The sequence below is a fragment of the Centropristis striata genome, chromosome 14 (assembly GCF_030273125.1).
Source record: "Centropristis striata isolate RG_2023a ecotype Rhode Island chromosome 14, C.striata_1.0, whole genome shotgun sequence".
Classification (NCBI taxonomy): domain Eukaryota; kingdom Metazoa; phylum Chordata; class Actinopteri; order Perciformes; family Serranidae; genus Centropristis; species Centropristis striata.
In genome coordinates, this window is record NC_081530.1 from 3181405 (window position 1) to 3204535 (window position 23131).

The window sequence follows — 23131 nt, forward strand, 5'->3', positions numbered from 1 at the left end:
TCATTTTGTGTCTTTTTTGTGTCTTTTTTTGGTCATTTTGTGTCTTTTTTGATAATTTTGTGGTCAATTTGTGTCTTTTTTGGTCAATTTGTTTCCTTTTTTGGTAATTTTGTGTCTTTTCTTAGTCATTTTGTGTGTTTTTTTTGTCATTTTGTGTCTTTTTTTAGTCATTTTGTCTTTTTTTGGTCATTTTGTGTCTTTTTCTGGTCATTTTGTGTCTTTTTTGGTCATTTTGTGTCTTCTTTGATCGTTTTGTGGTCAATTTGTGTCTTTTTTGGTCATTTTGTGTCTTTTTTGGTCATTTTGTGTCTTTTTTTGGTCATTTTGTGTCTTTTTTGATCATTTTGTGGTCAATTTGTTTCCTTTTTTGGTCATTTTGTGTCTTTTCTTAGTCATTTTGTGTCTTTTTTTGTCATTTTGTGTCTTTTTTTAGTCATTTTGTCTTTTTTTGGTCAATTTGTATATTTTTTTGGTCATTTTGTGTCTTTTTTTGGTCATTTTGTTTCCTTTTCTTGGTCATTTTGTGTCTTTTTAGTCATTTTGTGGTCATTTTGTTTTTTGGGTGATCTGAACTGTGCGTGTGAGATTGTGTTCAGTGAGCGGGGGTCGCGGACAAAATGCATGTTAAATTGGGGGTCGCGACTCAAAAAGGTTGAGAACTACTGCTCTAAGCAACATGTCCAGAGCAAAGTCAGACATCCCAGTCATGAATGACACTGATCGCTGTTTGCATCCCATACACAGCGTATGCTGTATTCAATTAGAGGGGGGCCGAAATCCAGTAGTGAATCATTTAGCTCACTCATCAGGAGTCACTAGAGCTGAGCAGTGGTTTTAATCCATTTACATCACTATAGTAACCTAATCAAAGGCTGCTATGTACGTCCTACTTTCTCTAATGCTCTTCAACCACAGCAGTCTATGGATACTTTATGACAAGCTCTTTATACTTCATAGCCAAAGGCCAGATGCCAGAGCTTTATGAAACCAATGATGCAAACTTTATCAGATTATACAGTAGGTCAGATGGGCAGGATATACAGGAATACATATGTTCATATTGAATGAAGTCAGATCTTACTACTTCTTCCACCACTAAACACACAAAATAACATTTTTAACTGATGTCAAGTACGGCTAAAGTCACTGTATTAAAATAAAAAAAACAGCTCATATTCTATCATGTCATGGAGAGCCATGTTTTTCATGATTCATGAGGTGGATGCATCATTAATAGGTTCCTTCTGGATACATTTTCATTACCACCTAATATTAAGCATATCCTTTTACTATCATTTCATCACACCCATGTTTTTTTTTTTAAAAACAGGCCGTTTTAAAAGGAAATTATTGTGACATTGTGGCAAAAGATTGTGTGTGAAGTAACAGTGACCAATCCACATACACTGTGCACACAGCAGCAGTAGAAGTAATATTCCTGTCTACAATAAGATCTAACATGAGATGGATCTAATGATATTTGATATTTTGCTTAGAGCAGTAGTTCTCAACCTTTTTGAGTCGCGACCCCCAATTTAACATGCATGTTGTCCGCGACCCCCGCTCACTGAACACAATCTCACACGCACAGTTCAGATCACCCAAAAAATAAACAAAATGACCACAAAAAGACACAAAATGACTAAAAAGACACAAAATGACCAAAAAAAATACACAAATTGACCAAAAAAAGACAAAATGACTAAAAAAAGACACAAAATGACAAAAAAGACACAAAATGAATAAGAAAAGACACAAAATTAACAAAAAAGGAAACAAAATGACCAAAAAAGACACAAATTGACCACAAAATGATCAAAAAAAGACACAAAATGACCAAAACAAGACACAAAATGACCAAAAAAGACACAAAATGACCAAAAAAAGACATAAAATGACCAAAAAAAGACACAAAATGACCAAAAAAATGATATTTTGGTATCTGTCCTTTACCTATACTCAAAACAGGACTTTGATATGTTCAGACAGTGTGTAATAACATGGTTTAATAATCTTAAAGCTACATTAAGAAAAAATCAAATGGATCTAATAGGGGAGGACTGAGACGTCACATGAATCACATTGAATTAAACACTCAATAAACAGAAAAAAAACAAGTGGAATCCAATATCCAAAAATGACTCTCAGCTGGGTGAGTATGAAAGCCTCTCTACTTATCCCCCCTCCTCCTCCTCCATCATAAAGGGCCTTCGGTAGCAGAGGGTAAGCAGCTGCCAAGTTTCACTTCCTCTGTGTTTATGTGCTATGTTAGCACACAGCCGAGACCTATCAGTTTCCCCTCTGCAAGACTGATTTATGGCCAGTATTAGCATGTTTACGAGATGCCACCATGGCGCAAAAAACGCCCGATCTTTTCACTGTTACTCAGCAAGAACGGGTGTTGCAATGCAGCACCGAGAGAGCGGATGGAGTTACTCCGTCCAGTCACTGAGGCAGCTTGCCGACATTCTCTCAGATGCATTTACTGTATTATGTTTACGCCATCTACAAAATCTGTTGGGAGGCAGAGAAAGAGAGCGATATGCTGAGTCACTGCCTGCGAGCATCAGTCCAGACGTGTAAAAAACGCCCCAGCATCTCCTCCTGACTTTTAGACCACCTGCTCCAAAATCCACCCTGCACTGACGCTATGAATATATGAATACCAGATTCACATCTTCAGCCTGACAAGGTGAATGCAAAGGCGAAATCAAGCCGAGATTCAAATCGGAGCTTTGTATAAAGCAAAGCTCTCTGACATGAATAGGTGATAGTGTGTGTGTGTGTGTGTTAGAGGAGGTAGCCACACGTTAACACACATAAAGCGAGTCTGGAGCAGCATGTGGTCCATCCTGAGAGCAGAGCTCGGCTGATGGTTGCCAGGATACTGTTGGCCTGGTAATATCGTCTGCTCGTCTCAGCAGAAGATGTGGGAAGAAAAAAAAAAGCATCCAGCTCTGCTCACGCACTGGTCAGACGCTTATAATCTAAAGCATCCATCTTTAAACAGCTATCAGTCTTTGTGTAAACTGTAGATTTCAGGAGAAAAAAAACAGGAAATCAAGAAAGCAACTAAAGGGCTTCTTACGCCTCTCTCTTCTTACCCTGTGATTCGCCTCTTCCTTTATGTTTAGTCCTCAGTTTCTTCTTCTTCTTCCTCTCTTTGTCCTCCCTGCTTGGTGAAATCGTTGCTGCGAGTAAATCCCAGGTTAGCTCGGCTCAGAGCGCTAACTGCAGTCCCACAGTGGCACTGGTTGCCACTCTGCTCTTCATAGACTGATGTAAACTTCTCGTTCTCCCTCTGCCTCTGTATATCTCTGTCCACTTCACACTTCTCTTTTTCAGCCATCTATTTAAAGGCCTGTGGTTTCTCTCTACTTGGTCTGTGTGCTAGAAGTGGATCTTTGTTTTATTTTTTTCATTTGCTGTTTGTAGAAGAGACTCAGCTGCTTGTCGGTATAAAGAGCATATCCGATGTTATTTAGGGTTCTGTCTTTTCCTCTGGCTGCATTGTGCTCAAGTGTGTCTGTATCTTTTTGTTTTTTTAAAAACTTAAACAGAGAAAACTCCTTCTCTCTTTTTGTTTCTGACGTCAGAATGGGTTCCTCAAAAATATCCCCCTCCAGCTCTCTTCTCCGCCTCACTTCTCTATTTTCATCACTCGGCAGCACTCTCCCAGCTCCTCTGGCCTTGTCTTGTCACACAACATCTCTGTCATGGTGCCATTCAGACTCACTGGTGGCCCTTAGGTGCAAACAGATCTAAGTGGCAGAGTGAAAATGGCAAAGTCTTAAGCTGGCGTCCATAATGTACACGTTGGATGCATCACAGGCTCCCTGTTTGGATATTAGGACATGGCTTTCTGTAAATTAGGAAGTGTCTTTTAGTGGTGACCGGTTGCAGTTTCTCTAACACGCAAACACACACACAATGTTTGCAGTCAGCCAGCGTGAAAGTGGAGCAAAGTGCTTGTCTTATGCAACTGCACAGCACACAGCTACTCATCTGTAGTCCGGCAAGAGAAACCAAACCGAGGGGGCTCCTCGAGTCTTAATAAAGACGCGGCTCGGCTCCCACATGGCGGCTGAAAAGCAAACCTGGTCCAGACTGGAAGCCAAGCGGCAGCATAGCGAGGCCTCCCTGCTTCCTTTCAGCTCCCACTGAAAGATTCCTCCTGTTTCAGCCCAGGAGCTCCACCAGTGTGGATTTACTGAGCACATGAACAGCAGCGCTCCTCTCTGCCAAGTCTAACCTCTATTAACTCACCAATAATCCCATCTGAACTCCCTTTCTCCATCTGTGTCTCTTTCTCTCTGCCTCTAAAGCACAATGATCTCTCTTTCTGTCACACACAGGCTGACTGGCTATTCAGTGGCCTGTGAATCAAACCCATGCAGCAGCTGTACTGTATACAACAGATGTAGTGACTGTACCATCTTTCCTCTCTGTTTCCTTATTCCTAAATTGTCTATCCATCTCTCAGACTTGCCCATATGGTGTTTCTCTGCTGTGTCCTTATTTTTCAGTATTTTTTTTTTGGTAACACTTTCTATGAAGACTACATCTATAGTGCATTATGAGCGCATTCATAGTGAATTATAATGCTCATTATAATCAATCATAATGCATTATGACTGCATTCATAAACACATATAAAGCTTCGTGATGCACTATATCAACAGTTATAAATATAGCTTATAATGACTTATAAATCCAAGTGTCTTATGAGTGCTCTTGACTGGTTATAAACTACAGGCTGACTGATGATGTTTCATGATTCATCATGATTAGCTATACTGCATTATAGATGCGTCTATATGAACCTCACTTTACTTAAAGCATACATTGATCATTTATTCATACTTATGGCATCCTATGAGTCCTTATAACAATTGATTGTTGAGGTGTGTGTATAGAGGGGTATGAGTTGTTTTAATGTATTATAAGCCTCATCAGTCAGCCTGTAGTTTATAACCAGTCAAGAGCACTCATAAGACACTTGGAGTCAGACTTGCCCATATGGTGTTTGCTCTGCTGTGTCCTTATTTTTCAGTATTTTTTTTTTAACCCATAAGAACCTATGGTGACACCCGTGTAACAAACACTTTAAATCTTCTATAATCTCCCATATTCAGCTTTATGCTTCACCTGAACTCATTCAATCCCTAAGAGACGTATACTCAACACCCTGGTGTGGTGGTCATGTGACTGTGATAAGAAGTGACTTCTCCAAAATATGTGTCTGACACAGAAATGTGAAAAAGTAGCTCATTTTAAAAAGCGTATTTTTTGTGACGAGGCTAAATTGAAACCCATTTAACAATTCTAATCCGTTAACAGGGTGTCCTTTATTGCATTTAACTTGTTCTGACCATATTTCTTGAACAAATTAAAGTCACAATTTTGATAAATGTTATGGAGATGCAAAAGAAAAGGGTAAATTTGTGTGTCTGTAAGCAGAAAATGTGTCTAGTTTTTTTCTATTTTAAAATAAGAAATATTATAAACATAAATACCATAAACGTCCATTGTAACGTTTATGTCACATCACAAATCTTTGACATTTAGGGGTAGAATTAAAAAAACTAACACATCAGAAATGTGTTCTATGTGTTCCACATATATAACACATATTTTAAGGATAACTGGGTCTGGGTTCTTATGGGTTAAGTCTGTTTTCTCTGCATTTTTCCACTCCTCATTTTTCATTCCTACCTTCGCTTGTGTTTATCCCTCTGGAACACTTCACTGCATCAACCAGGGCTTGTCAGCTCCACACAGTGGTTACAGCATCAGCACCCACCACCTGACAAAGAGATGGACAGGTAGACAGAGAGGAAGAGAAATTAACATAAAATTCAACATTGCGTACAGATATAACAGTGTGGGGAAAAAACAGGAATGTAGAAGTTTTGAGTTTGGTTTTAAGAAGCATTGCATCAACAAGAGCAAAGAAAAGCATGGGCAAAGAAAGGGCCATAAACGGCAACACAAACAAAAAATAATTCAATAATTATGTAATAAGACTAGTGCTGGCCTTTCAGGTGAAGATAAGCTACAAGCTGCAACCTGCAGAAGTGCCTTAAAACTGCATTATTTCTGATTACCAGCAGGGGTCGACTCCACTGGCTGCAAAAAATAAGTCAAATTTTATGAAAGTCAATTAAAAAGATGACCCTACTTCTCACTTAACCCATTGAAGCCTGGAAAGCGGCTACGTCGTTTTTTAGTATTTGTATAAGCTCTCAAATACTTTTTGAATTACATTTCTATCTGCTACAGAGGCTGAAAAATCTATTATTTAGTAGAAGCGTTGACACTTCTGTTGAATTTCCAGAAAAACTTCAGGTTTTAGGGGCTTATTTTAAAATCGCCCAGAGGTTTTACAGGCGTTTCAGGTGTCAATGGGTTAATTTATTACCTCAGTAAACATTTTTAAATGGCCCCATTTAGATGATATAGCATGGGATGCTTCAAAGTGTGCTACCTTTTTTTTAACCAACCTTTCGTCTGTTTTCAGGTAATTAAAGTCGTAACATCTTGTTTGCCTGAATATGTCTTTCTCAGCACTTTGGATGTACTAAAACACACTCTAAAGAGCTGGCTGTTCATTTTCAAATATGGATGCTCCTTGATAACCAATCTAGCTAGCTAGCACCAGCTGATAACTTAGTTCTCGTCCAGATATGGTCACTTCTGTCTCTGAAAAACCAAGACGCCAAAAAAATGCCAAACCCTTGGGACAGCAGAAACAAGCTGTGATCATGACACATCACGTCTGACATAGTGGATACATTAGCATGCACATCTAGCAGATACAGAGTAACATTAGAATTCATTTGAAGTCCTGTTTTTTTAGCTGCTAAATGCTATACTATCTTAGCTATCCGCTCACTCTCTCTGCAAGATTAAAAAGGGTGAAAAGGAAACAAAGCAGTAAAAACCAAACCAACAGTATTTGGTCTTTTTGTTGACCAGAAAACTAAAACAGTTAGCTGATACGAGCTAAAAAACTCATCAGTGAGAGGAACAATGCCGTGTGATAATTCTCTTTCAAGTAATGTAGTCATTGGATTTAATATTATTATTTTTGGGAAAGAAACTATTAGAGCCACTTTAAGTGTCCCTTGACGGCCCTGATGGAGTGATACTATTTGAGAATGGGTGATGATTGTATAGTGGAGGCCAGTTTGTGGGAGGAAAGGAGAAGAGAGGAATAAGAAGAACAGGTGAGAAGAGGAAAGGAAAGGAAAGGAAAGGAAAGAAAGGAAAGAAAGAAAGTAAGGGCTAGGGAAAGGAAATGCGAAGACACAAAAGTGGAGGAAAGGAAAGGAAAGGAACGGAAAGGAAAGGAAAGGAAAGGAAAGACAGAGTGGAGGAGAAGAAAGTAGGAGACATAAGAGAAGAAGATTGGAGAGGAAAGGAGTAGTGAGAAGGGGAGAGGTAAAGGAAAAACAAGACGGAAAGTAAAGGAAAGGAAACCAAATGAGAGGAGAGGAAAGGAGAAGACACAAAATTGGAGGAGTGGAACGTAGGAGACAGCAAAGGAAAGGAAAGGAAAGGAAAGGAAAGGAAAGGAAAGGAAAGGAAAGGAAAGGAAAGGACAGGACAGGAAGGGAAAGGAAAGGAAAGGACAGGAAAGGAATGGAAAGGACAGGAAAGGAAAGGACAGGACAGGACAGGAAAGGAAAGGACAGAGTGGAGGAGAAGAAAGTAGGAGACATAAAAGAAGAAGGGAGGAGAGGAAAGGAGTAGTGAGAAGGGGAGAGGTAAAGGAAAAAGAAGAAGGAAAGTAAAGTAAAGGAAACCAAATGAAAGGAGAGGAAAGGAGAAGACACAAAATTGGAGGAGTGGAATGTAGGAGACAGGAAAGGAAAGGAAAGGAAAGGAAAGGACTGGAAAGGAAAGGAAAGGATAGGACAGGACAGGACAGGACAGGAAAGGAAAGGAAAGGAAAGGACAGGAAAGGAATGGAAAGGACAGGAAAGGAAAGGAAAGGAAAGGACAGGACAGGACAGGAAAGGAAAGGACAGAGTGGAGGAGAAGAAAGTAGGAGACATAAAAGAAGAAGGGAGGAGAGGAAAGGAGTAGTGAGAAGGGGAGAGGTAAAGGAAAAAGAAGAAGGAAAGTAAAGTAAAGGAAACCAAATGAAAGCAGAGGAAAGGAGAAGACACAAAATTGGAGGAGTGGAATGTAGGAGACAGGAAAGGAAAGGAAAGGAAAGGAAAGGACTGGAAAGGAAAGGAAAGGATAGGACAGGACAGGACAGGACAGGAAAGGAAAGGAAAGGAAAGGAAAGGAAAGGACAGGAAAGGAATGGAATGGAATGGAAAGGAAAGGAAAGGACAGGAAAGGAAAGGAAAGGAAAGGAAAGGAAAGGAAAGGAAAGGAAAGGACAGGAAAGAAAAGGAAAGGAAAGGAAAGGAAAGGAAAGGAAAGGAAAGGAAAGGAAAGGAAAGGAAAGGTAAGGTCAGGAAAGGAAAGGAAAGGAAAGGACAGGAAAGGAAAGGAAAGGAAAGGACAGACAATAAAGTTTCTACGCAGCAGTTAAGCGTTCATGGATCACGGCCAGAAACAAAAGACGTTTAGCTCCAGTCTGAGATTCTCAACTTCTCCCCTCCAAAAGCTGAATCAGTCTAATCTGAGAACCTAGAAGGTGCTTTTCTTTGTTTCCAACTGTTACATTTCGATGACGGATTAAGCTCGTTAAGCTGATCTCAATCATAGTGCTGTCTTACCGGCTGACTGGTGTAACTATTAACACTGCTGCTGCTGCCCTTGCATCATTGAATCTCATCAAGAGAGAGTGCAGACAGGAGAGAGGCGGAGGGCTTTGAAGAATAGTTGCCAGGGAAACACAGCCTCTTATTCTCATGGCAACGCACAGTCGGGTACTGTGCGGTGTTAGCAATCAGGTAGATTGGATGACTGGATGGATAGATAGACTACACTTAATCTGCAGAGTGTGGGGGACACCAAAGCCCTGACTCTCCTATATGTGAGGGCTGTAAACCAGACATACACTCCTGGAATTACACGTCTTTTACATTAACCCTCTATGGCAGTAGTTCTCAACCTTTTTGAGTCGCGACCCCCAATTTAACATGCATGTTGTCTCACTGAACACAATCTCACAGTTCAGATCAGACAAACTCAGTTGATACGACGTATTTTGGACAAATAATGAAGCAGACAACAACTAAAACATCTCTCTGTCTGTGCATTTATATATTTTTTGTAACAGTCAGCTTCAAGCCAGAGACTCCTTTTAAAGTAATAATTTGCTAATTTGGGAGTTGTCAGAAAAGACACAAAATTACCCCAAAAAAGAATCAAATTGACCAAAAAATAACAAAAAATGACCAGACAAAGACACAAAATAACCAAAAGGACACACATTGACCACAAAATGACCAAAAAAAGACAAAATTACTAAAAAAAAGACACACAAAATGTTCAAAAAAAGACACAAAATTACCAGAAAAAGACAAAAAAATTACACAAAATTACTGAGGAAAAAAAGACACAAAATGGGCAAAAAAGACATTAAATGACCAAAAACACAAAAACACATGAACACTTTAACACAGTGGAGACAGAGCTGACTTCCAAAATGATTTGACGACCCCCAGAAATCATCTCGCGACCCCAATTTTGTGTCTTTTTTTTGTCATTTTGTGTCTTTTTTTTTTTTTTTTTATCATTTTGTGGTCAGTTTGTGTCTTTTTTAGTCATTTTTTGTCTTTTTTTTGGTCATTTGTTTCTTTTTTGGGCCATTTTGTGTCTTTTTTGGGTAATTTTGTGTCTTTTCTGGTCAATTTGTGTCTTTTTTTGAACATTTTGTGTCATTTTGTGGTCAATTTTGTATCACAGTTTGTATGATCTGAACTGTGCGTGTGAGATTGTGTTCAGTGAGTGGGGGTCACGGACAACATGCATGTTAAATTGGGGGTCGCGACTCAAAAAGGTTGAGAATAGCTGCCATAGAGGGTTAAATAGAGACTTTTATATTTACTGTGTGTCCCCTTGAAGTAAATTGCCTAATGCTTATTGATCTGTCTTCTCAGTGAAAGGGCAAAGGTCAAGTACTGGGTAGGATGCTGCCGAGGTCAAGAGAGGTGAAGACTTTAACTAAGTACTGAGGTTAACACTGCTAGACAGAGTTATGGCAAACTGGCTCTCAGTTTGCTTGTTATAGATTTACCTTCAGTCATGAATTGGTATCTAAACTGTGTCTGCTTATAAGCCTCATATGTCACCACTAAAAGGCCCTCAGAAATGTTGAGTTTTAGGTGCAGTGCATCATTAATGAAAACCAGCTCTATGCAGCTGTTTTCATAAATATTAATGAATGTTTCAGATCAAATGGAGAGCAGACATATAATTTTACTCCAGCTTCGCGGCCCTGACTAAGCAGTTTGATGGATTACTATTTTCAGTTCTGTTAATTAGTTGAGTGCTTTAGTTTGCCATTAGAGCTCCGTGCCACCTGTTTGCTTTTTTCAGCGCTGCTAAATCTGATCCCAAACATCAACTTCCGTCCCTGTGCTTGTTTTGAGATGCATATTTGATCAGGATTCATTTCAGTCACATTGAAACTTTGATTCCTCTCAGTTTTGATAGATTAGATACACACTGTAAAAAATGTCTGTAGATTTTACGGTGAAAAACAGCTAAACCATGACAGTAAAAGAGCGTAAAATGATAAACGTGTTAATTCAGTTTCAGTAACAACGAAACACCGTAAATGTATATATCAGCCAAAACATTATTTTTTACATTTTTATTTATTTTTTAAATACATTACTCCACTGTAAAATACACTGACACCGTGTTTGTAGCAAAAAATATGATGTACAAACCATCATTTTTGCATTCATTTTTTGTAAAAATATTTTTTCTCTCTGTTAAATGTACTAAACACCATATCTCCAACAGAAATAAACTGTAATATTTAATTGTAAATCTTTAATTCATGTAGCATTTATAAAGTATTTTCTTGTCAATTATATGGCAGAACAAAGTTTCTTTTGATGGAAAAACTTTTTATTTATACGGTAAAATATGGACTAAAATGGCAATCTTAAACGTGAAATCAACAGTGCTAATATAATTTTACCGTAATGTTACAAAAAGTTGGACCGTATTTATTACGGTAAAGTTCTGGCAACCACAGCTGCCGGTATTTTACCGTAAATTAAACAGATTTTTTTTTACAGTGTAGTTTGACTTTGGCTTTGGACCTTGGTTGTTTCTTTTTTCCCCCTCTTGTTTTCTCTCTCAATGGTCCATCTATGCTAGTGAATACAGGTATAATCAGACAGACAGTATGAGAAAAATAATGTGTTTGTCTAACACTAAAACAAGCATGCATTCTCTAGTAAAAACCCAAAAAATGCAAATATGAACCTGAAAAATTAGCATTGTAAACAATTGTCTTGTAAATTAACAGTAAAATACTGGCAGCAGGGTTTCCAGCATTCTACTGTTCATTTTACAGTTCCTTTACTGTTATCTACTTTACAGTATGTTACTGTGATAAAACCACATACTGAATTACAGTAAAATCCTGCATTTCATTGATTTTTACAGTAGACTAAAACACAGTATAGTGCTGAAGCTAGTTGCAATATTGTTGCAGTATACAATGCAGTCATTTTCTGTAAAAAGAGCATATTACTGTCTGAAAGCCAATTACTACGATTTAAGCACTGTCTTCACTATAACCTCAGTAATTTTAATAAACCATATACTGAATGAGTTAGTTAAATAAAATACAGCCATTAAAAATGTGGACAAGAAGAGACTTAGAAAATATCATAGATATATATCATATATTTTATGGGAAACAGCAAGCTACCTATAAATATTGCCCAGAATGCATTGTTTTCTACAGTATAATACCTTTTTAATGGAAAACACTGTAAAAAATGTTCGTAGAAATTAAAGTAAAACACTGTCAAATTGCATCAGGAATGGGGCGTAAATTAAAAATTGTGTATCACCGTAGTAGGCACTTTTAATTACCGTAAATCAAGGAATAGCACAATTTTTACTTTTACTGTCATGAACTGTAGGAAACTCACAGTTCTGCTGTAAAAATATAACATTTTCATGTAAAGTTAATGGAGATTTGCCATGATGTGTGAATGAATGACACAATTACCCTAAAAATTACGAGAATATTCAGTCTAAATTTAAGTTTTTGATAGTTACATTTAAATTTACAGTAGAAAACCCCCTCACTGTATTTTTTACGGTGAAGTTCTGGCAACCACAGCTGCCGGTAATTTACCGTAAATTTAACAGATTATTTTTTACAGTGTTACTGTCACAATTTGGCTGTTTTCTTACAGCAATTTATTACAGTGTGTCCCCTTTAAATGCCATAGCTTACCATTCATACTGTACTGCCCTGTACAGTAGAATATGAATGTGTTGTTATTTCTCTTAATGCATCACTAGTCTGTGCGAATGCAGTGTCAATATAAATATATAAGTATTCAACGTCAAAGCCAATTAATCAGATTCCTGGAAGACTTTAATATCAGCGTTGCCACTTGATGAGGCCCATCATGAATCAGTGTCCTGCTAATCAAATATTAGACTACTCTGCAGTCTCCAGTGAGCAGACACTGACAGAGAGAAGTCTGGCCAGACGGAGGGACGGTCTTTAAATATAGCTGCTATTTCAGCGACTTTAGAACGAGATGGTGAGAGAGTCAGGGCGTCTGCAGGGGAAATGGCAAAAGATCACAAAGTCATTGTATGCAGACATTTGTCTGTTTAGTGGAGAGTCTGTGGTACTTACACTACTGGTCAAAAGTTTTAGAACACACCAACTTTTCCAGAATTTAATTGAAAATGATGCAGTTTAATGTCTCAAGATTCAAAATCACATTTTATGTTGAACTAAAGGACTAAAAAAAGACACAAAATTACCAAAAAAAGACACAAAATGACAAAAAAAGACACAAAATAACAAAAAAAGACACAAAATGACAAAAAAAAGACACAAAATGGCCAAAAAAAGACACAAAATAACAAAAAAGACACAAAGTAACAAAAAAAGACACAAAATGACCAAAAAAAGACACAAAATGACCAAAAAAAAGACACAAAATGACTTACAAAGACATGAAAAGAATTCAAAAATGGACAAAATAGCCCAAGACTCCATAGAGTTAAGTTGTTAACCCATTTCTTGTTCCCTGAAAAAGGCCTACTTGTATAATTCTGAAATGTACATTATCTTTCAGTTTTGGTTAAGCTTACCTTTTTTTATTTACCTCTGGCAGTTCACCACTTACCTTTGGACCCTTTCAAGCTGTTCATTTGACTTGAACTGCTTGAATTTCAATAAAAAAATGGAAAAATTGGGGTGTTCTAAAACTTTTGACCGGTAGTGTAGTTCATGTTAGTTCTGCTCACTGAACTGATTATTCCTATTCTTGCTCTTTATCTCTTTCACTTTTTCTCAACCTTTTGCCCGCTCCCTTGACACGCCCCTCCGCCCGCCTCTTATTCACTCAACGCTCTTCTTTTATACAGCCGTTCATTCACTCATCTTCTCGCCACACACCCTTTCGACCTCTTCCTCTGTTTGTGTGTCTTTTACATCTTCTCTCTGTCCTTTCTCTCTTTGTTCTCAGCCTATTCTCCCTAAAGGTAGAGATGAGTGCAGATAAATCAGCATACGTGTGTTGGAGAGACGAGGAAGAGAGTAGGATGTGGAGTGAACTAAACACCCACCTAAAGTCAGTTATTCCTCTGTTTAGTTTTTTAGAAAAGGTGAATTATATAATGTATAGTGTAAGGATACGTTCCTCTAAGGAGCATCACACTGATGCTGGTGGAAGGAGAACGGGTGATGATCGTATAGTGGAGGTCAGTTAGTGGGAGGGAAGGAGAAGAACAGGTGAGAAGAGGAAAGAAAAGGAAAGGAAAGAAAAGGAAAGGAAAGGAAAAGGAAAGGAGACAGTAGGAGACAGAAAAGAAGAGAAGAAAGGAGAAGTGAGAAAGGGAGAGGTAAGGAAAAATAATACACAAAAGGAAAGGAAAGGAAAGGAAAGGAAAGACAGAGTGGAGGAGAAGAAAGTAGGAGACATAAAAGTAGAAGAGAGGAGAGGAAAGGAGTAGTGAGAAGGGGAAAGTAGAGGAAAGGAAACCAAATGAGAGGAGAGGAAAGGAGAAGACACAAAATTGGAGGAGTGGAACGTAGGAGACAGGAAAGGAAAGGAAAGGACAGGACAGGGAAGGGAAGGGAAGGAAAGGAAAGGAAAGGAAAGGAAAGGAAAGGAAAGGAAAGGAAAGGAAAGGAAAGGACAGGAAAGGAAAGGAAAGGAAAGACAGAGTGGAGGAGAAGAAAGTAGGAGACATAAAAGAAGAAGAGAGGAGAGGAAACGAGTAGTGAGAAGAGGAGAGGTAAAGCGAAAAGAAGACGGAAAGTAAAGGAAAGGAAACCAAATGAGAGGAGAGGAAAGGAGAAGACACAAAATTGGAGGAGTGGAACGTAGGAGACAGCAAAGGAAAGGAAAGGAAAGGACAGGAAAGGAAAGGACAGGACAGGAAAGTAAAGGAAAGGAAAGGAAAGGAAAGAAAGGAAGGAAAGAAAGAAAGGGCTAGGGAAAGGAAATGCGAAGACACAAAGGTGGAGGAAAGGAAAGGAAAGGAAAGGAAAGGAAAGGAAAGGAAAGGAAAGGAAAGACAGAGTGGAGGAGAAGAAAGTAGGAGACATTAAAGAAGAAGAGAGGAGAGGAAAGGAGAAGACACAAAATTGGAGGAGTGGGACATAGGAGACAGGAAAGGAAAGGAAAGGAAAGGAAAGGACAGGAAAGGAAGGGAAGGGAAAGGAAAGGAAAGGAAAGGAAAGGAAGGGAAAGGAAAGGGGAAGACATAAAGTGGAGGAGAGAAAAAGAGGAGAGGAGAGGAGAGGAGAGGAGAGGAGAGGAGAGGAGGAGCATTGACAAAGAGCTGGTTTGAGGAGTATAATGGGAGGTGGCAGTGTCAAACCCAGCTAGACCATCTCTAAAGATTGACCGCCGATGGAATGCTACAGACAATTTGCCTCAGGCCAACACACACACACACACACACACACACACACACACACACACACACACATTGACATACATTCATACACTATTCTAGGTAGTGCTGTCCTTTACTGAGGTGAGGAGGGAAGGAGAATAAAAGGCTGAGCGTGAGAGCGAAGGATTGAGCGCCAGGAAGCAAAAGAGAGATGGAAAAGGAAGGAGGAGGTTACGATTCTCCAGCATCACCCCTCCCCCTTCTCACACACACACACACACACACACACACACACACTGACTGACTGAGTCCAGTACACGGTGCCTCATGAAAGGGCGATTGCAAATGAGCATTGTGATTCTGTGCTGCGAGGCTGACAAAGAAAAAGGGGTGGATAGAGTGAGAGACAGAAAAAATGTCAGAGAGAGAGAGAGAGAGATGTTTAAGCTGTACTTGAATCCATTTTCATTGTGTAACATGCTTCAGTGTGATCATTTTTTCTGTTGAAATAAAGAACTGGGGCAGCAACTGAGGGATTTCAAGGCTTATTTGCTCAGAGGTGGATAAAACCAGCTCTAATGTCTATATTGTATAGATAAAATGAAGCTTTATATGCATTACGTGCATTTGCATGTGTTATATACAGTATCTTGTTTGTCATGAGTGTCTGACATGAGAGATTCTTGGTAATATGATTAACTTTCAGTGCTTTGAAATGTCTTTTCTCCACCACAGACATTAATATATGCCTTATATTCAACGTAGCCATTAATATTTGAATACCACAAATTGGCTCAGGGGTGTTTTTGAACCCGGAAAAGCAGCAGTGTTGGAAAAATTACAGCTTTGAATTGCATTTTTTAAGAGCAGTTTCCTCTCTGGCTGTCAGAGGATGAATGAATGGATGTACAGTGAGCTCTTGTTATCTTTATTTGTGATGTGGGATGCCTATTAGCTGCTATCAAAGGGAGCGCTATGGTGTTTTAAGGGTCTACACACACGTAAATGGGGGCTCATGGTGTGTGTATGTGCATACCTGGGTGTTACTGTCATTGCACCTCCTCTTTCTCTCCTTGTCCTTCCCTGACCTCCTGCTATCTGTAAACAAAGGGAGCAGCCATATACAGGCAGCCACTCTTTGTCCCTGATGGACCGCTTACACACTGATTTATATGGGTCAGGGCAGTGTGTGTGTGTTTACATGTGAAGCTAATTTCATTGTGATGAAAATTAAATTTAATTGAGTTGAATGGAGTTGCATTGTGCTGTGTGTGTGTATGTGTGTTCTTGTACTTCCTACATAGTGAGGACCAGATCACGTTTTTAACCAACATTGTGAGGACATTTTTGCAAAGTGAGGACCTTTCGGCCAGTCCTCACTTCTTTAAAGGCTTTTTTGAGATTTCAGACTTTGTTTTAAGGGTTAAAGGTTACATGATAATGATCATTAACTGAAACTGTATTGTGTGGTTACAAAACTAACTTAAATTATAGTGAAAATGTTCTTCGTTTTCGTCTTTGTCAACTTTTTTCATACATAATGAAGATGGATCAGACAAAGGAAATAAAGGCAAAATTTACTGTGACCTCTTTTAATCTCCCACCCAACAAATACCCCCATTACAAAAAACTAAAACTAATAAAAACTCAACTAAAACTAGCAAACTCACTCTAAAAACTAATTAAAACTAACTGAATTTGAAAACAAAAATTCACAACAAAATTAAAACTTTAAAATTTATTATTACAATGAGGTGTGTGTGTGTGTGTGTGTGTGTGTGTTCTTGTACTTCCTACATAGTGAGGACCAGAACACGTTTTTAACCAACAGAGTGAGGACATTTTGGCCGGTCCTCACTTCTTTAAAGGCTTTTTTTGAGATTTCAGACTTTGTTTTAAGGGTTAAAGGTTACATGATAATGATCATTAACTGAAACTGTACTGTGTGGTTACAAAACTAACTAAAATTATAGTGAAAATGTCCTTCGTTTTCGTCTTTGTCAACTTTTTTCATACATAATGAAGATGGATAAGACAAAGGAAATAAAGGCAGAATTTACTAAACAAAAACTAGCAAACTCACTTTAAAATCTCATTAAAACTAACTGAATTTGAAAACAAAAATTCACAACAAAATTAAAACTAAAACTAATGAAAAATCCAAAACTATTATAACCTTACAAGGGGATTTACTATTACAATGAGGGCCCTCACAAAGATAGAAGTACAAGAATGTGTGTGTGTGTGTGCAAACACCTGTAAGTACACCTTGTGTTAATATAAGCTGAGCTGGTCTGACTTGAATAAAAATGAACTAAACGTGTGTGTGTGTGTGTGTGTGTGTGTGTGTGTGTTTAAAAGACAACAGAGTGAACGACAAGGACGGCTATAAAATGGTTCATAAAGACAGTTTGAACTCAACTCTCTGGCGTCTCGCTGTCTTGTGATTCTCCTTCAACTCTCCTTCACTCTTTCAGTCCATTCATTCTCTGTCTGTCTTTCTGTCTGACCACTTCCCTGCCTACATCTCTGCCAGCGTGCACATCAGCCATTGTTCTCGTCTTTTACACAATTATTACAGTTTTCTTTGTGTAGCAGTCAGAAATCTAAAACTCCTACTCTTTCCTTCCTTTTTCTCTCTCTGTAGGTGTGTTCCAGCTCCACACTGCAGACTTTTTTTATTTTCAAAGATTATTAGATATCTTATAGATATCTTCTTATCAGTGGCGGTTCTAGACCAGTTTTACTGTGGGGGCCAATTAGCACATTAACAGATGGCAAAGATGATAGTTAAGAATTCATAATCTTTATTTTAGCTTATTTAAACATCTCATTTAAGTACATTTTTGGAAGATACAAATACATTGATCTAAATAATGAGACTCACCAACAAGAACAGTTTGGTTTTTTTTGTATGGCAATGACGTGTCATTTTTGTGCACAATCACTTTTTTTTATTTTGAAAGTGCAGTAAAAACAAAGCAGACCAAAAAAAGACACAAAAAGACAGAAAATGACAAAAAAAGACACAAAAAGACACAAAATGACCAAAAAAAGACTCAAAAAGACAGAAAATGACAAAAAAAGACAGAAAATGACAAAAATAGACAGAAAATGACCAAAAAACAACACAAAATGACCCAAAAAAAGACACAAAATGACCAAAAAAAGGACAGAAAATGACCAAAAAAGACACAAAATTACAAAAAAAGACACAAAATGACAAAAAAAAGATACAAAATAACTAAAAAAGACACAACAACAGACACAAAAGACCAAAAAAGACACAAAATGACTTACAAAGACACGTAAAGACATGAAAAGGATTCAAAAATGGACAAAATAGCCCTTTAAGACTCCATAGAGTTAAACTATTATACAATGTAACATTCTGGGTTCCTTTTGTGTACAATGAGATATTGTTTGAACAAAAAAAAGGCTGAAAACATGGGAAGCGTATGGCATGCCACAAAGGCAGTATGTATCTATGAAGCTTCAAAAACTCTTAACTCACATAATTTCCAACAAACAATCACCATTCTCCAGGTTGAAAGCATTACTTTGGAATGCCTTTTTGGATACCTAGCAACAGAGTAAAATCCACTGGACCCACCGCCAGAGTTCCAATCTAATAAATATGATTAATGGTTGTTTATTAACTGGCTCCTGGCCTCCTGTCATTTTGTAAGAGTGGCTCCTGGGCAAAGCCAGCTGAGTGTCTCTGCTGGAGTGTGTGCACACTGAGAAAATGCCTGTAAAATGTACACTATTTCATCACAATAGAAACAGGAACTAGTAATAAAGCTCCAGAGTGATCTTGGAAAGTAGACTTCTGAATCACTATGCACATCTCTGAGTTTTCAGCTATTCCAAAAGGTTTGCTGTTGTGTTCTTTGATGAATGTTTCCCTGGTTGGAAAAACAGCTGTTCCAATCACAGCTCTGGAGGTGAGACTGAGAATGGAGATGGCATCTTTCTGTGCTGCATTTCATATTGCATATTTTTGCTTTTTTGCTTTTAGTATACTCTGCAGCTGCCTTGGCAAAGTATGCATGTCTATTTCATGCAGCATTCAATGGGGGGACATGCTACTTTGGCATAACATTGCACCTTGAACTCTGACCCCCGGGCTCATATATCCATCCCAGCCCGCTGTCAAGAGCTGTCAATGAGCTGTCGTCAGGCTGTCGTCTGTCCGCTGTGACGTTTCTTTTACGTTACACAGAGCATTGTGGGTCAGATTAGCCTGAAAAGCATGCTGGCTAACATACTGCAAATGTGGCTGGATGCACTAAGACGTCCTGATATTTTTGCATTTGACACATTATGTACTGAGACTAACTAAATCTTTTTCTGACATACTAACTGGTGCAGAAAAATGCTACAAAAATGGCATGGACGAGGCCAATGCAGCTGACTTGTAAAAATAAATAGCTACAAAAAGCTAACTGTTCCTTGCAACCAATTATGGAAATATCACTTTCTATTGTAAAAAAATATAAACAATTCCAACTGGAAGCAGCGAACATGAATAAACTAAGGTTTCAAACCCAAAATGTTATGTCAGAAAGAATAATGGAAGTAGTATACACTGTAAACAATGTCTTGTGAATTAACAGTAAAATACTGGCAGCAGGGTTTCCAGCATTCTACTGTTAATTTTACCGTATATTACTGTGATAAAACCACATACTGAATTACAGTAAAATCCTGCATTTCATTGATTTTTACAGTAGACTAAAACACAGTATAGTGCTGAAGCTAGTTGCAATATTGTTGCAGTATACAATGCAGTCATTTTTTGTAAATAGAGCATATTACTGTCTGAAAGCAATTACTACGAATTAAGTGCTGTCTTCACTGTAACCTCAGTAATTTTAATAAACCATATACTGAATGAGTTAGTTAAATAAAATACAGCCATTAAAAATGTGGACAAGAAGAGACTTAGAAAATATCATAGATATATATATCATATATTTTATGGGAAACGGCAAGCTACCTACAAATATTACCCAGAATGCATTGTTTTCTACAGTATAATACCTTTTTAATGGAAAACAGTATGTTACTGTCACAATTTGGCTGTTTTCTTACAGAAATGTGTTACAGTGTGTCCCCTTTAAATGCCATAGCTTACCATTCATACTCATCCAGTGAACACTGGCCTGTACAGTAGAATATGAATGTGTTGTTATTTCTCTTCAGTAATTTTAATAAACCATATACTGAATGAATTAGTTAATTAAAATACAGCCATTAAAAATGTGTACAAGAAGAGACTTAGAAAATATCATAGATATATATCATATATTTTATGGGAAACGCCAAGCTACCTACAAATATTGCCCAGAATGCATTGTTTTCTACAGTATTATACCTTATTAATGGAAAACAGTATGTTACTGTCACAATTTGGCTGTTTTCTTACAGCATTTTGTTACAGTGTAGTCATTTTTGCATGTAAGCAGCAGAGCATACTGTTTACATTTGTGTTGCGTACATACTGTGTACTATTACTACATTGTGTGGAATTGGGGCACAGCATGTGCCGCAGCACATGACCACAGAGAATGAATGAATGGGGTGACCTCTGACACTAGTGTGACCTAGAATCTATATTCAGCTGTGTGCGTGGAAGTCGTGCAGCCTCTACATGGCGGTAAGAGGCGGCGTGTCCTTGACGGAGGCGATGCTCCATCACTCTGTGCTGCAGTGTGTCTCACATGGCAGAGGATGCAGTGTTACACTATTCCTGGTCCCACTGGGAGGGGCAGAATAGCAGCTCTCAAATATAGGAAATTGGCTGCGATGTAACGTATGGGCTCAAGCTGACGCAGAGAAAAAAGTAATTGATGGAACAGGATGAGAGCGAACTAAAAATAAATCGATTCGGGACGTTTTTGGTGGATCCCTAGTGTGAAAGACCAAAAAAAGACACAAAAAGACAGAAAATGACCCAAAAAAAGGACACAAGTTGACAAAAAAAGACACAAAATGACAAAAAAAAGACACAAAATGATCAAAAAAGACACAAAATGACAAAAAAAAGACACAAAATGACCAAAAAAGACACAAAATGACAAAAAAAGGACACAAAATGACCAAAAAAGACACAAAATTACCCAAAAAAAGACACAAAATGACAAAAAAAGACACAGAATTGCCCAAAAAGAGACACAAAATGATAAAAAAATACACAAAATGACAAAAAAAGACACAAAATGACCAAAAAAGACACAAAATTACCAAAAAAGACACAAAATTACCAAAAAAGAGACACAAAATGATCAAAAAAGACACAAAATGACAAAAAAAGACACAAAATGACCAAAAAAAGATACAAAATTATTTACAAAGACACGTAAAGACATGAAAAGGATTCAAAAAATTGACAAAATAGCCCAATAAGACTCCATGGAGTTAAACTATTATACAATGTAACATTCTGGGTTCCTTTTGTGTACAATGAGATATTGTTTGAACAAAAAAAAGGAAAAAGGATTTGTATGATTCCTGACAGCTCTCAAATATAGGAAATTGGCTGCGATGTAACGTATGGGCTCAAGCTGACGCAGAGAAAAAAGTAATTGATGGAACAGGATGAGAGTGAACTAAAAATAAATTGATTCGGGACGTTTTTGGTGGATCCCTAGTGTGAAAGTTTGAGATCTTGGCTGTTATTGTGGTTTATTTCAGTCCAGTGATTTATTTTTGTGTTACATGCCTATTCTCTCTTTGTTGTTTGGTGCATGAAAGAATAATATATACAGTACAGGAATCTTCACTGGCTCAAGCTGAACTAATTAGTGAGCATGTGTGTGTGTTCGTGTGCAAAGTAAGGGGAAAAAAATAAATAAAGAGAGATTCATGTGTATCGTCTCACAAGCCTGATCAAACACTGAACACAAGCATTGGTTGCCAGCATCCCATTGTGCCCACGGCAGATCTGGCAACACACATGTGGACTAACACATACACAAATACAGAAACAGTAGAGTACAGTGTGATCCATGTAGAAGACGTGGAAATAAAGAGGCGTTATTGTTTCAGTGCTGCAGGATGGAGCCTGTTTGTACACTCATTAAAATAACTTGTTCCCAGAACAAAATAAAATGATGGAAATAATTTCCACCTAAATAAAATGCTTTAATTTAGCGAGAAACAATTTTGTTGAGTGAACAAAATGTAAATATGTCGGGTCAACATGATGTATTTGGGTTACTGTTACTTAATTACCAGAGGTCAGTCTAACTAGATTTGTATGGGTAATTGTAACATACTAACGTAATTTTCTTGGGCCATTTAAACTTGTATGATATTATTAAGAGTTACTTTATTTAATAGGGTAGTTACAACTACTTTTTAAAATAGTGCAGTACATGAATTAATGGTGCTGAGCCAACAAAACAAAGTTAGGTTGAAGTGGTTTAGCCTAAAAGATTACCTTTATCATATGAAAATGAACATAATAGCAATTATTCAGAAAATAAAGAATTTTTAGACAGAGTATTATATTCAGCAATTTAATTAGGTTGTTTTAACATAAAGTATTCTACTAAATTTTAAAGTGTTGCATTTTATGCTAAAACTACATGTTTTAAAACTGTTCAACCACAAAACATCATTTTATTTAGAAGAAGCTACATGTTAGACTAAGGAGAAGGTAACAGATACCCAGTTTGCTTTTTTTGAGTGTAGCCCATTAAATACAGCAGGCCTACAGTATGACATGGGAACATTTTAACTTCAGTCATTTCATGCTGACATAATAATATTTGTTTGCTGATGTTAATGAAAGACATACTTTGATGAGTAACACAGGTTATCAGTGGCGGTTCTACACATAGCCAGGCGACTTAGGACCAGATTTAAGAATAAAGGGGACACGCCGGACAAAAGCACCAATTTTTTTCCACATGCTCTCTATCACCATAGGTTTAAATTTTTGGTAGGAGCCACTTCATCAAGATTGTGGATCGGAGATGGCACCCATATAAAGTCTATGAGAACCAAAATATCTTCCAATCCACTTAAAGGGTCAATCTTGGTGTCAAAATATGCATTTTCTGGGTCAAGGAATCATTTAAAGCTATTGAGA

The 23131-nt window shown here is 37.7% G+C and overlaps 1 protein-coding gene across 1 annotated transcript in view; it reads right to left on the minus strand.

The window, feature by feature from the left end:
- fam49al (family with sequence similarity 49 member A, like) overlaps positions 1-23131 on the minus strand; it is a 57468-nt gene that overhangs the window by 22140 nt on the left and 12197 nt on the right. Inside the window, exon 2 of the mRNA XM_059349966.1 lies at positions 5716-5806. The gene's annotated coding sequence lies outside the window, so the exon portion shown is untranslated. The remainder of the gene's footprint in view (positions 1-5715; positions 5807-23131) is intronic.